The 12,500-nt window shown below is 46.5% G+C and overlaps 1 protein-coding gene across 9 annotated transcripts in view; it reads right to left on the bottom strand.

The window, feature by feature from the left end:
• LOC123515235 (A-kinase anchor protein 13-like) overlaps window positions 1-12,500 on the bottom strand; it is a 567,618-nt gene that overhangs the window by 484,793 nt on the left and 70,325 nt on the right. For all 9 annotated transcript variants that reach the window (XR_006677839.1, XM_045273802.1, XM_045273804.1 and 6 more), the window contains exon 2: window positions 11,501-11,529. The gene's annotated coding sequence lies outside the window, so the exon portion shown is untranslated. The remainder of the gene's footprint in view (window positions 1-11,500; window positions 11,530-12,500) is intronic.

Here is a 12,500-nt window from a genome sequence, read left to right on the forward strand (position 1 = left end):
TGCGGCGTACAGGACGGTGCCTCCCTTCGCCCTCAGGCAGCAGAGGATCGCCAGTACCTACCCATTGGCATCTCCCTGCCTCACTCTGCCTCGCCTAAAGCAACTGTTCCAATGACAGGCTTCTCATCCTCGGCGTTAGGAAGCTTGTCCCCAGCACAGCATACAGCAGGGACGCTCCAGCACGCAGTCATGCAAGCAGGAAAAGCTAATATTTATAGTTGCCTGTCCTTCCTCGGCTCCCTGCGTGACAGCACAGTAGCCACCTGGGCTGAGTTGAAAAATGCACCGCGCCTCACGTGGAGACCAACATCACACATCCACTTGGCACTCCTCCGCCAGATTCAATTTAAATCTGAGTATCTCATCAAGGGCGCCCCTTCTCCTCCTCTCCCTCTTCCTGACAGACAGGTCGTGTCATCCGCCGTGACGGCAAGAGCGCCGAGTAAACAAACTTTCAGACATTGTCATCACGGATAGGAAAACCTGAGTGGCTATCTTTGTCGCGGCGTTGTTCCGCCTCTGCCCTCGCCCTCCAGGGGACGCGCTGATCGCCTCAATGAAAAACAATTAAATTTTCTATAATGTGTCTCATCATTGTGTAGATCATCATCCACTCGAAAATAAAATTAGATATTAAATACTACTAGTATAGCTTGAACCATCAGTTTGCACCTCAGTCTATTTCAACTCCTGTAGATCCAATTCCCAAGAACGGAAAACAAACAGAGAGGAAAGGAGGCAGCTGTTATGGGGTTTCCGGGGCCGCGGAGGGCAAGACGCAGCGGCCTGACCTAGACACCGCCGCTAACCCAGGCGCGCTGCCGGCCCTCCCGCCCAGGCCAGGCGAGCACCTCCTTCCTCCTGTCACTAGTAATTCCTGACGCATTTGTTCCCTCGAGGCTGAATCACCACGGAATGCGCCCCGCTGTGCAACTCAATTATTTTCTTTCTTCCCCCACAGACGCAAGACGAGGCAAAAGACAGTGACGCAAGAAGGACGAAAATATCGATATACTTTATAAGAGTGAATCAAGATCATTCAAACATAATCCAACTACGAGAAAAAAAAGACTGCAAATAACGAAAAAAAGAGAACATTAAAAACTTGGAAAATATGAGAGAGAGAGAGAGAGAGAGAGAGAGAGAGAGAGAGAGAGAGAGAGAGAGAGAGAGAGAGAGAGAGAGAGAGAGAGAGAGAGAGAGAGAGAGAGAGAGGCAATCAGTTTAGTCCCTGAGGTGGCGCGACACTCGCCTCTTGACAGCTGCATTTACGGCAAGAAAGAAAAAAAACAACAACACATGAAGGCAGAGGAGGCAGGCCACGCAGCTCATCACGCGGGAGGGAACTGTCGCGATGCACACCAAGAAAATTAATCACGAAACACAAGAAATAAAACTGCCACCGAGAGAGAGAGAGAGAGAGAGAGAGAGAGAGAGAGAGAGAGAAAATGTTACATCCCTTCATTCCATCATATAACCTAATCAAACCACATTCCTCAGAATACCAAGATACCTGTTTAATCATCAACCACCACCACCATCACCACCACCACCACCACCACTCTTCACTGCACCACCACCTTGAGGCTGAAATGAGGCCCTCCCAAGACACTAAAGGTGGCGGAACGTGCCTGCAGGGAAGGCTCAGAGGAGGATCAAAGGATAACACCCTCACCCTTGCCTCGCCCTTCTGAACCTCCTTCGCCATCACCTCCTGTAAGCTCCACATATTCCAGATCTTCCTAAAAAGAAGGAGGAAGAAAGGAAGATGCCTCGAGTCTAACTGTGGCTTTAACGGAGTCACCGCACGTCTCCAGGTAGGGCTCGGCTAATTAAGTGGCCTAGAACACGGGGGCAGGTAAAACTCTTGACTCTACCTTTCCGTTTCTCTCTTTTTATCCCCCTAACTCAAACATTTCCTGGTTTGTACACCGATTGCTACTGCGTCAGGACCGAGATGGGATGGGAGGGAGAAAGGATGGTGACTCTACCTTTCCGTTTCTCTCTTTTTATCCCCCTAACTCAAACATTTCCTGGTTTGTACACCGATTGCTACTGCGTCAGGACCGAGATGGGATGGGAGGGAGAAAGGATGGTGTCAGGAGGTGGGAGGGACGTGATGTGGATGCTGGAAGAAAGGCTAGGAGTGAAATTGGTGGTCTGAAAAGGAAGAGAAAGGATTTAGAAAGCACAGGGTTATGATGGAGGCGAAATGGTGGTGTTTGCATATGAGGGAAAGGGGAAAAAGTACTAAAGGAAAAATAATTATATCCTCCTCCTCCTCCTCCTCCTCCTCCTCCTCCTCCTCCTCCTCCTCCTCCTCCTCCTCCTCCTCCTCCTCCTCCTCCTCCTCCTCCTCCTCCTCCTCCTCCTCCTCCTCCTCCTCCTCCTCCTCCTCCTCCTCCTCCTCCTCCTCCTCCTCCTCCTCCTCCTCCTCCTCCTCCTCCTCCTCCTCCTCCTCCTCCTCCTCCTCCTCCTCCTCCTCCTCCTCCTCCTCCTCCTCCTCCTCCTCCTCCTCCTCCTCCTCCTCCATCCTCCTCCTCCTCCTCCATCCCTCCTCCTCCTCCTCCTCCTCCTCCTCCTCCTCCTCCTCCTCCTCCATCCTCCTCCTCCTCCTCCTCCTCCATCCTCCTCCTCCTCCTCCTCCTCCTCCTCCTCCTCCTCCATCCTCTCCTCCTCCATCCATCCCTCCTCCTCCTCCTCCATCCTCCTCCTCCATCTCCCTCCTCCTCATCCATCCCCCTCCTCCTCATCCTCCTCCTCCTCCTCCTCCTCCTCCATCCCCCTGACAGATTCCCCTTGACGCGTGACCAAATGAACATCTCTCCCCTCTTCCCAGCCCTTACCACATCACACCACTGCAATAATGACGAGCGCACCACAAACCAATGGCGTAGATGACAGAAATTAGAAATCCGGTCAGGTTAGGTCAGCGATGCAACACGAGCAACACAAGACTAGGGATATAACAAGGGTGGTTTGGACAAAATTCTTAGAAGTAGTCATAGTAGAAGCAACGGGTTTATGTTTGATTGTTCGACTCTTAAGTACCGTGACGCGTTTTCATATTTATTCTGCTTACAATTTAGTGATTTTATACAGCTTCAGAAATTTATGTGGAGGATGAAAATAGTGATGACTTGCTATCAATATTCTGACCTCCATAGATCCTTCCTCATGTAAGCAAAATGGTCTAATTATACCCAAAACTCATGGCAAAAATATCACATTACTGAAGACGTTAAATGAAAAAAAAACACATCGACCGAAGGAAATTGGTTCTCGAATAACGTGTTAGATGGACAGAGTAGAATCAACAGTCAGGTTGTTAGTATCGAGAAAAGGGGAAGCTTTAATATGTCATTTCTAAATTTATGGATAAGAATGTTAAATGAATATAAATAGATAAGTTTATATAGGAACTGCCACACTGGTTTCATGATGTTTCAAGTACTTCCTTATTTCATTCTTTTCATTTCATTCGTCAGTATTAAAAAACGCTTTCCTTTCTCAACATGACTATTCACAAAGGTTACAAAAATTAATGCCCCCCACGTAAGAGTGTTTCTCCTGCTAACAATGAAGAAACCTTATCAACCTGTCACTAGAACCCTCAAACACCCTTAATAAACCGGGTCACTTCAACTGAAACCTTATGAGAGTAACGGAGGTGAAGCGTATAAGAGTTTACGAACATAGTCCATTACAGAGAGCAGGTAATGCTTGAATAAATCTGAAAGGAATGTCTAAGAGGAAATGGTGAAGTCGAGGGGAAAATGTGCATTCTCGCTGCAAGAGGATCAAAGCAAGGGAAGAATGGCGGAAGAGAGAAGACTTAAGACTAGTGAAATACAACTCCATCGGCAGTGATAGTGAGGAGGGAGAGATGGCAGTGAGGAGCGTGAATAATTGAACAGGCGAGAAAGAGCGTCAATTCATCATTCAGTGACTTACCCAACGCAGCCATACAGTTATACCACACACACACACACACACACACACACACGAGAGAGAGCGAGAGAGCGAGACTGATGAGAGAATGATTCAGGTTTAGAAAGGAATTAGTGGAGTCAGGAAAAGAAAAGTGAAAGGAATGTGTGTGTGTGTGTGTGTGTGTGTGTGTGTGTGTGTGTGTGTGGAAAAGAAAAGTGTGTGTGGAATTGTGTGAGTCAGGAAAGTGTGTGTGTGTGTGTGTGTGTGTGTGTGTGTGTGTGTGTGTGTGTGTGTGTGTGTGTGTGTGTGTGTGTGTGTGAATAAGCAATGAAATTATCCTACTGTTATATCTCTATCTCTATCTCTATCTCTCTATCTCTCTATCTCTCTCTATCTCTCTCTCTATCTCTATCTCTATCTCTCTCTCTCTCTCTCTCTCTATCTCTCTCTCTCTCTCTCTCTCTCTCTCTATCTCTCTCTCTCTCTCTCTCTCTATCTCTAACAGCACAGGTATATATTACAGTTACGCGTCGCTGCATGACATTCTGGAGCGGGAGCAGCGTGACAGGAACAACCACCACCACCACCACCACAACACACTTGCAAGAGATTAGCTCCTGCCCGGGATAGATGTGTGTGTAAGATGTAATGGTCAAGGCGATGAAGCATTGCGGCACACGGAATTTGGAATGAGGGAAGGGAGGGAGGGAGGGAGGGAAGAAAGAAAAACCAAGAAAGAAAGAGAGGGAGGGCGGGAGGAAGGAAAGAAGAAAGGAAGAAAGAAAAACAAAGAAAGAAAGAAAGAGGGAGGGCGGGAGGAAGGAAAAAGAAAGGAAGGAAAATAAAGAAAAAAAACAGAAAAGAAAGTAAAAAAAGAAAAGAAAGAACCAGCCTAAAGCAAAACTCAATTAATCAATCAATAAATAAATAAATAAATAAATAAATAAAGCAAATAAAGGACCCACTGAGGTGCCGGTCCCTGAAAGTTTAGTTAACGCCCTGAATGACAGCTGCTGTTACCACGATGACAAGAACAGATGAATCTTGTCCGGAAAAAGAGAAAACAAGAAAATAATGGAAGCTACACGAAACCCGGCGAACCTACACGAGGCGGCCACTGAATAAAACCTAATTTCACGTATCATCCACACACGTAGAGAGAAAACAAGGATAAGGCAGGTTAAAGATAAGGCAAGGTTTAATAAGATATATTTCTCAGTTAAAAGGTAAGGCAAGGTTTAAAAGGATATATTTCGCAGGTTAGAGGTAAGGCAAGGTTTAAAAAAGATGTATTTCGTTAAAGTAAACACAACAAAGGCTATATAAACAAACATTACTACTATACGTGTCTGTCCTTGTATGAAACTTAACCTACTTACCCTTTGAATAAAACCTAATATCATCTCCACACGTAGAGAGGAAATAAAGGTAAGGCCCCGTGCAAGGTTAAAAAAGATGTGTTTCGTCCACGTCAACGCAAGAAAGGCTATAGAAACAAACATTACTACTGCACGTATCTGTCTTAGTATAAAACTTACCTACTTATCCTTTGAATAAAACCTAATATCATCCCCACACGTAGAGAAAACAAACATAAGACAGCGGTGCAAGGTTTTTTCGTCAAAGTAAACACAAACCTTACTACTGCACGTGTCTCTCCTAACTTTATCTACCAATCCCTTTAATAAAACCTAATATCACATACAATCCCCACACGTGGAGAAGAAAACAAAGATAAGGCAGTGTGCAAGGTTTAAAAGGTATATTTCGTCCACATAAACATAAGGAAAACTAAAAAAAAAAAAGCATGATTACTGCCCGTGTCTGTCTTTTTACATAACCTAACCTACCTGACCCCTTGAGTAAAGCCCACGTATCATCTCCACACGCAGAGAAAACAAAGATAAGACAGCGGTGTGAGGTTTAAAAGCTATAAAAAAACAAACACTACTAATCCATGTGTCTGTCCTCGTACAAAACCTAATCTACTTATCCCCCACGGAGGAGACAGAGATGAAGGAGGTAGGCGGCGCGGCGGTGCAGTATTGCGGTGAATCTCGCTTCCCGGTGCAGGAGTCGCGGCGAGGAAGCAAAAACGCATACCAGATAAAATTGCTCGCCAGGATTTAACGGTTCATGGATAAGCCTCGAGAAAGTCAGCCTTACGCGGCGGGACCTCAAGGCCGACATTACCTCGCGCCAACGTGTTCAAAGCATAAACAGGTAATTCTCTGTCTCCCAGCGAATTAGACCACGTAAAAAAGAATAGTAACTGGTTCATCTTGGGAGGGAGAGAGGGGGAGGAGTAAGCCAGCCCAGCCTGCACTCCCCAGCTCGTTACTGTGACCTGGGGCACCTCACCTGGGATTGGCAACACCACCACCTGACCGACTGCCGCCCCTCTCCCTTCCTCTTCCTCCTCTTCTTCTTCCTCTTCCTCACCCACATCTGGATGACGCCTCACTGCCAACGCCTTCCATACAAAGCGACGCCCTTTTCTCAAAAATGTCTCTCTCTCTCTCTCTCTCTCTCTCTGACACACACACACACACACACACACACACACACACACTAATGTACACAATTCCATGCACATATAAATAACACACACGAAACTCGTAATTGCTTTCCCATGTTCCTGCTGAATGTATGTTTGTATGTATGTACCCGCCAGTGCCACTCCCCCCGACCACCACCTCCCAGCTGCCGCCACACAATAGGGCGCAGCGCCGACTAATGGGCCCAGCACGTCTTTTCTCCTCAGTCCAGTGTTGTGTACCGGCGCCCCTCCTCCTCCTTCTGCACCTCCTCCCCGCGGTCACGCTTCCTCCCGCAGCCAGGCATCACAAAACAGGACACCCTTTTCTTTTATATGAAGCAAACGCACTCCCAGCAAACACTCAACTTTCAACACACGCGCGTGCACGTGAAATAAATCCCCTCACGAAAAATATAAATAAATGCCCAGTTTTATTTGTATTGTTATGAAGGTTCGTCAATTTTTTGTTATTTTTGAGGTACTTTTTGATTGTTATCTTTTGGGCCTGGCATCTTCTGTGGACCTTTTTTTTTATTTGTTATTTTGTTATCCTTGGCCAGAATCTCTCTCTCTCTCTCTCTCTCTCTCTCTCTCTCTCTCTCTCTCTCTCTCTCTCGCGGATGTGTGTGTGTGTGTGTGTGTGTGTGTGTGTGTGTGTGTGTGTGTGTGTGTGTGTGTGTGTGTGTGTGTGTGTGTGTGTGTGTGTGTGTAAGTTTGTTATTAGTCTACAGTGATGGGACATGACCTCCTTCGCCCTGCAAGTCACCCAGCACCTCACCCTCAACGCCGCCTCTCACCACCCGTCCTCGTTACCACCACAGAGGAAAACCCGAGTCACGAGTAACGGTAATCTGTCACAATGGTGTCTCTTGTGACCTGAGCACCAGCGTTCAGTTCCCTCTTCCCAAACTCACGATATTCAAGTGTCCCTCTGCCTCTCCCAACCTTCGCGCAATACAACGGTTTACACCATGAAGGGCTCGATGAAATGTCCTTTTCTATTTTCTTGTCTATTCAGCGAACAGCGGCCCGGTACACAGGCAACGGGGACAAGCGGGCCTCGCCACCATCTCAACTTCTACCAGGACGCCGCTCACTGTTCGCTGCTCGCTGGGCTGCAACAGGTGCCTCCTCCCTCCCCGCCCTCTCACTCTCACTTCCCTCCCTCCCTGCCTGCCTGCCTCCCTAACAGCCCGGGACGCGACAACAAAAGGAGAGCAATTCTCAAACTTTCACGCACTTCGGCATTGTAAATGTAATTACTTGACGTTATAATTTGCATTCTCCATACTTTTTTTATTTGTGTCGCTTTGCAGCAGATAACACCAAAGTGAGCTATTCCATGAGCTTTACCTGAACTCATCAGCAGATTGCCTTTACAGCAGCAGTACCACCAGCAGTACCAGCAGCAGCAGCAGCAGCGTTAAGATCGACAGCCATCACCATTACCGTGCCTACCTGCAAGTGGCGAGGCTATAATAAAACTGCAATACCCGACCCAATGAGCCAAAGTGCTCCATTTCCTGCCACATGAAGCGAGAGGCACGGGGAGATGTGGGCGACTCACGGAGTGCATGCACACTTGATACCACCAACTCACTCGGTAAGCGATGGGCGGCGTGACGGAGAGGAGGGCAGTGAGGCGGGAAGCAGGAGTGTTAGCGGCGATACAGGAGTGAGCAGAGACATACTAGACGAGCAGATGCTGGTGATAAGTAACGGCAAGACTCAAAGTACGGCGCTGAAATACAACATTACGTCTGCTGCTCTGCTAAAAACAGGGACCACATTCTGAAACGCTTAAACTGTTTTTCAAACACCGTAGATCTTCTCAAGGATAGTTTTCTACTTAACCGTGTGTCTGTGTCTGTGTCTGTGTCTGTGTCTGTGACTATGTATGTGTGTAGTTCTCAGTCCCGACAGCGGATGAATGTTAAGTAATTGAATCGATTTGTTGGTGGTGCGTGTAGCCTTTAAAACGGGAGCCCCTGACGTGTCTTCTCACTGTGTAGATCTCTCTCTCTCTCTCTCTCTCTCTCTCTCTCTCTCTCTCTCTCTCGAGATCTCTCTCTCGAGATCTCTCTCTCGAGATCTCTCTCTCGAGATCTCTCTCTCGAGATCTCTCTCTCGAGATCTCTCTCTCTCGAGATCTCTCTCTCTCGAGATCTCTCTCTCTCGAGATCTCTCTCTCTCGAGATCTCTCTCTCGAGATCTCTCTCTCGAGATCTCTCTCTCGAGATCTCGATCTCATTAACCAAAATTTACGTAATGTTCTTTTTTTCTCCGCAATTTCCTACACACTGCTCACGGAGAGGGACGCACTGACGGGATAGAAAGAGTGTCGGCATCAGCCGGGAAGGGGCCCTCACCATCACACTGGCCAGAGCACCAACAGTAAACAACACATCATCCCTATGAATCTCGGCTAATCTGACGGACGACCGAGGATTGACAATTAATGATAAGAAATAGCAGGCGAGGGAGTTAACGAGGCTCACTAACGCAAACGAGATGCTTTATGTAAATAACAGAGCAAAATAACACAGCCACCTCACGCCACACCACGTCCTACACGGCAAATAACAAACGCATTCTAAATCCTGAATTGAATATTATGCATGTAAGTTTTCGCTTTCTGTTCACGCGGGCTGTGGTTCATAGAGAGATGATTAGAGAGGCAATCAAACTTATGTCAAGGTACTGAAGGAGATAAATTTGATAAGAGGGAAGTATCAAGATATTTGCTCCTTAATTTTGGCCAACGGTTTTCTTTTTTCTAGAGAATCAGCACCTAAATGGGCTTTTTTTTTTTTTTTGCCCTTGGCTGGCCCTATCTCTTACATAAAAAAAAGGCAAATTATTCGCACTTTTTAAACCGAACACACACGTACAAACTTTCAATCATAATCAGTCAACTTGGGATACAGAGCGTGAGAAAAGAAGGAGATGACAAGAAAGGCAACTGTGACTAGAAGCGAATGGAGAAAGTGTCTGGTTCATATGTAAATCTTGAGACAAAGGCGTGCAAAACAACGGCCAGAATGACACATCAGCAGACCAGAGCCACGCAGGCGTTTCCCAGCCGCGGCCACAGACAAGATCCCCGTGACAAACACAAACAGGTGAAGGCTTCCTGCTTGATGTTTACAGCGCCTCCTTGGTCATGTAAGGTTTGTAAAGTGTTAACAGATTTTGTGTCTCTTGAACTGGAGATGGATGCCAGAAGCGTGAATGAAACCCGGCCACGTGCAGAGGTAAACATCGTGGGGCAATAAAGAAACGTGTGGTGAGTGAGAAAAAAAAAATCTAGTAAGGTAGAGAAAAAAAAAAAGTGCGGCTCACATGAATGAAAATGTATCTCTCTATCTCTATCTCTCTCTCTCTCTCTCTCTCTCTCTCTCTCTCTCTCTCTCTCTCTCTCTCTCTCATCCCGTGAGTAAAAAATTTAGTACTGAACACCCCACGATCTATATGTGTGTGTGTCTGTGTGTGTCTGTGTGTGTCTGTGTGTGTCTGTGTGTGTCTGTGTCTGTGTGTCTGTGTGTCTGTTTAAGTCGCACCATTCGTCACCATTTCGTCACTTGAACTTAAGTAAACCTCCTCTTGGCAAATCATCGGTGAGGTAACAACGCGCATTAACACAGCACCGTTATGTACATGCACTGCTGCCACTCCTGTCACACGCAGCTTTTCTCCTTTACGATGTTCTTTCTCTCTTCTCATTTTTCCTAATAGCGGACAATCATGCGGAGGGCTGAGGGACGGCGCGGGCTCCATCTAACTAATGTTCCAGGCTCTCGCTGGTGATACAAGTAAACAAGGAGACAAAATCACGAGGCATTTTAATTTTGCCTAAGTCACCTTCACCTTGCTGACCGATGTCCATATACTGAAACACTACTACGCCTCTCCTTCAGTACATTCAAAGGCTCTACTGGAAGCTACACGGGTTTTCAAGGATGTTTCTTATGGTTATAGTGACGGGTTAACTAGATTCCTACAATTTTAACAAGGGGAAACACTTTTGAGAATCCGGCTTATCTGTTACATTTAAAATCTCTCTCTCTCTCTCTCTCTCTCTCTCTCTCTCTCTCTCTCTCTCTCTCTCTCTCTCTCTCTCTCTCTCTCTCTCTCTCTCTCTCTCTCTCTCTCTCTCTCTCTCTCTCAGTAAAACACACGAGCTTCAATAGTCATGGTGGTAGATCAAAGTGTTTAATTTGTCAATCTTTCATTTTACTATTACTGCAACTACTACTATGTTAAACTATGGAACTCCCTGCCTGTCTCTGTGCTTATATATGTCCTTTAACCTGAACCGCTTCAAACTGTTCCAAAATGTTTAAGAATACGGGATCTACGTTTAAAAAGTTTGAATACCACGTTACGCCCACCAGCAGGTACACGCCCAGTCGTTACATAGTTACACAACATTAAGTATTACGTAATGACTGCCACACACACCATTGTTGACAAAAGTAAAGCGTGATGACGACATAAAAGTAAACAGTATCATGCACAGCAAATTAAGGCAATGAGGATTTTTTTTTTTAAGTTATGAGCCACGGGTAAATATAAAAGATAAACACTCTCTCTCTCTCTCTCTCGCTCTCGCTCTGAACACCGCAGCAAGCAAGCCTCCCTGTGCCTCACCCTCTAGCACTCCTAATGGCCTTTTAATCACTTGATCACTTAAATCGAGGCACTTTGTTCGAAGATTCCTGTGAGTTTCTGAACGCTGCGAGTTGAGAGGAAGCTTGTGGAGGTCAGGCAAGGAGGGAATATAAGACCTACAGGCTGGAAGGATGGGTGTGGTAGGCTGTAGAAAGAGTTTATATATAAGACCTGCAGGTTGAGAGGGAGAATGGGAAAGCTTGCAGTCAGTATATAAGTTGTACAGCCTGGAAGGAAGGTAAGGGAAGGCTACTGGAAGGCTACATAAGAGCTGGAAGTTGTGAGTCGGGTGGTCACGAGAGGACTTACTGATACACACGGACGAAGTTGAGCATTGGCGTGCCTTGTAGTACTCACCTTGCAGCAGTGAAGACAACACACACCTCCTGCAATGACACAAAGAAAGGTTAGTGGATTGAGGTGGTGATAATATTAATGATAAAAATAATAATAATAATAATAATAATAATAATAATAATAACAATAATAATAATAATAATAATGCTTCTTGAGAAGTAGTGATAATTGATATTACAGCATCAATGGTTATGCAGGAGGAGGAGGAGGAGGAGGAGGAGGAGGAGGAGGAGGAGGAGGACACACAGAAACAAACAGACACGATTTATCTCTTTCACTCCCAGTCACAAAAACATCCACCACCACAACCACCACCACCACCACCAATACCGCAACCTACACGGTGCTCTTCATAAACATAAACCCCCTTAAGAAGTAAACGTAGCTCGCTGGACCACCTGCCGTGAGTGGGCGGCGTCCCCTCGTCCACTCACCGCAAACACAACCACTTCCTTCATCCCTCCGTCAGCAAGACACCACAGCAACCCTCCCACCAAGACACGTCCCCGCCAGCGCCGCCACACTGCTCACCGCCTTGCCCTTCACGCCTGCTGCCCCGACACACTTCCCACTTTCCCTCTCTTTCTCTCTCCCCGTGTCTCCTCGTTTCTCCCCTCCTCACCTCATACCCCAGCCACTACACGCCGCTTTCCTTTTATTCTTTTCATCCACACAAGCACCTTCACTCCGCACTTCCAACCTAACTCCTTTGTTCCGTCCTTCCCTCCCTCCTTTCCTGCCAAGTAACTTCATCAAGCATTTCTAAAATTGCTTTTCCTGATTTCATTTGGACTTCTGCTCGCTGTCTGCGCACTTTTCTCCCACAAAAACTACTTTTTTTCACTTGTTACGGCGACACACACTCGTCACTTTAGAACGCCGACTCATACAGGAGATATAAAAGAACACGTAATCATGAATGTGGGTACAGGTGGAAATGGGATAGGTAACGTCTACCACGTGGAGAACTGTTGGCTTCTTGCAGCTTCCCCTACTTTCT

The sequence above is a fragment of the Portunus trituberculatus genome, chromosome 38, assembly GCF_017591435.1.
Source record: "Portunus trituberculatus isolate SZX2019 chromosome 38, ASM1759143v1, whole genome shotgun sequence".
Classification (NCBI taxonomy): Eukaryota; Metazoa; Arthropoda; class Malacostraca; order Decapoda; family Portunidae; genus Portunus; species Portunus trituberculatus.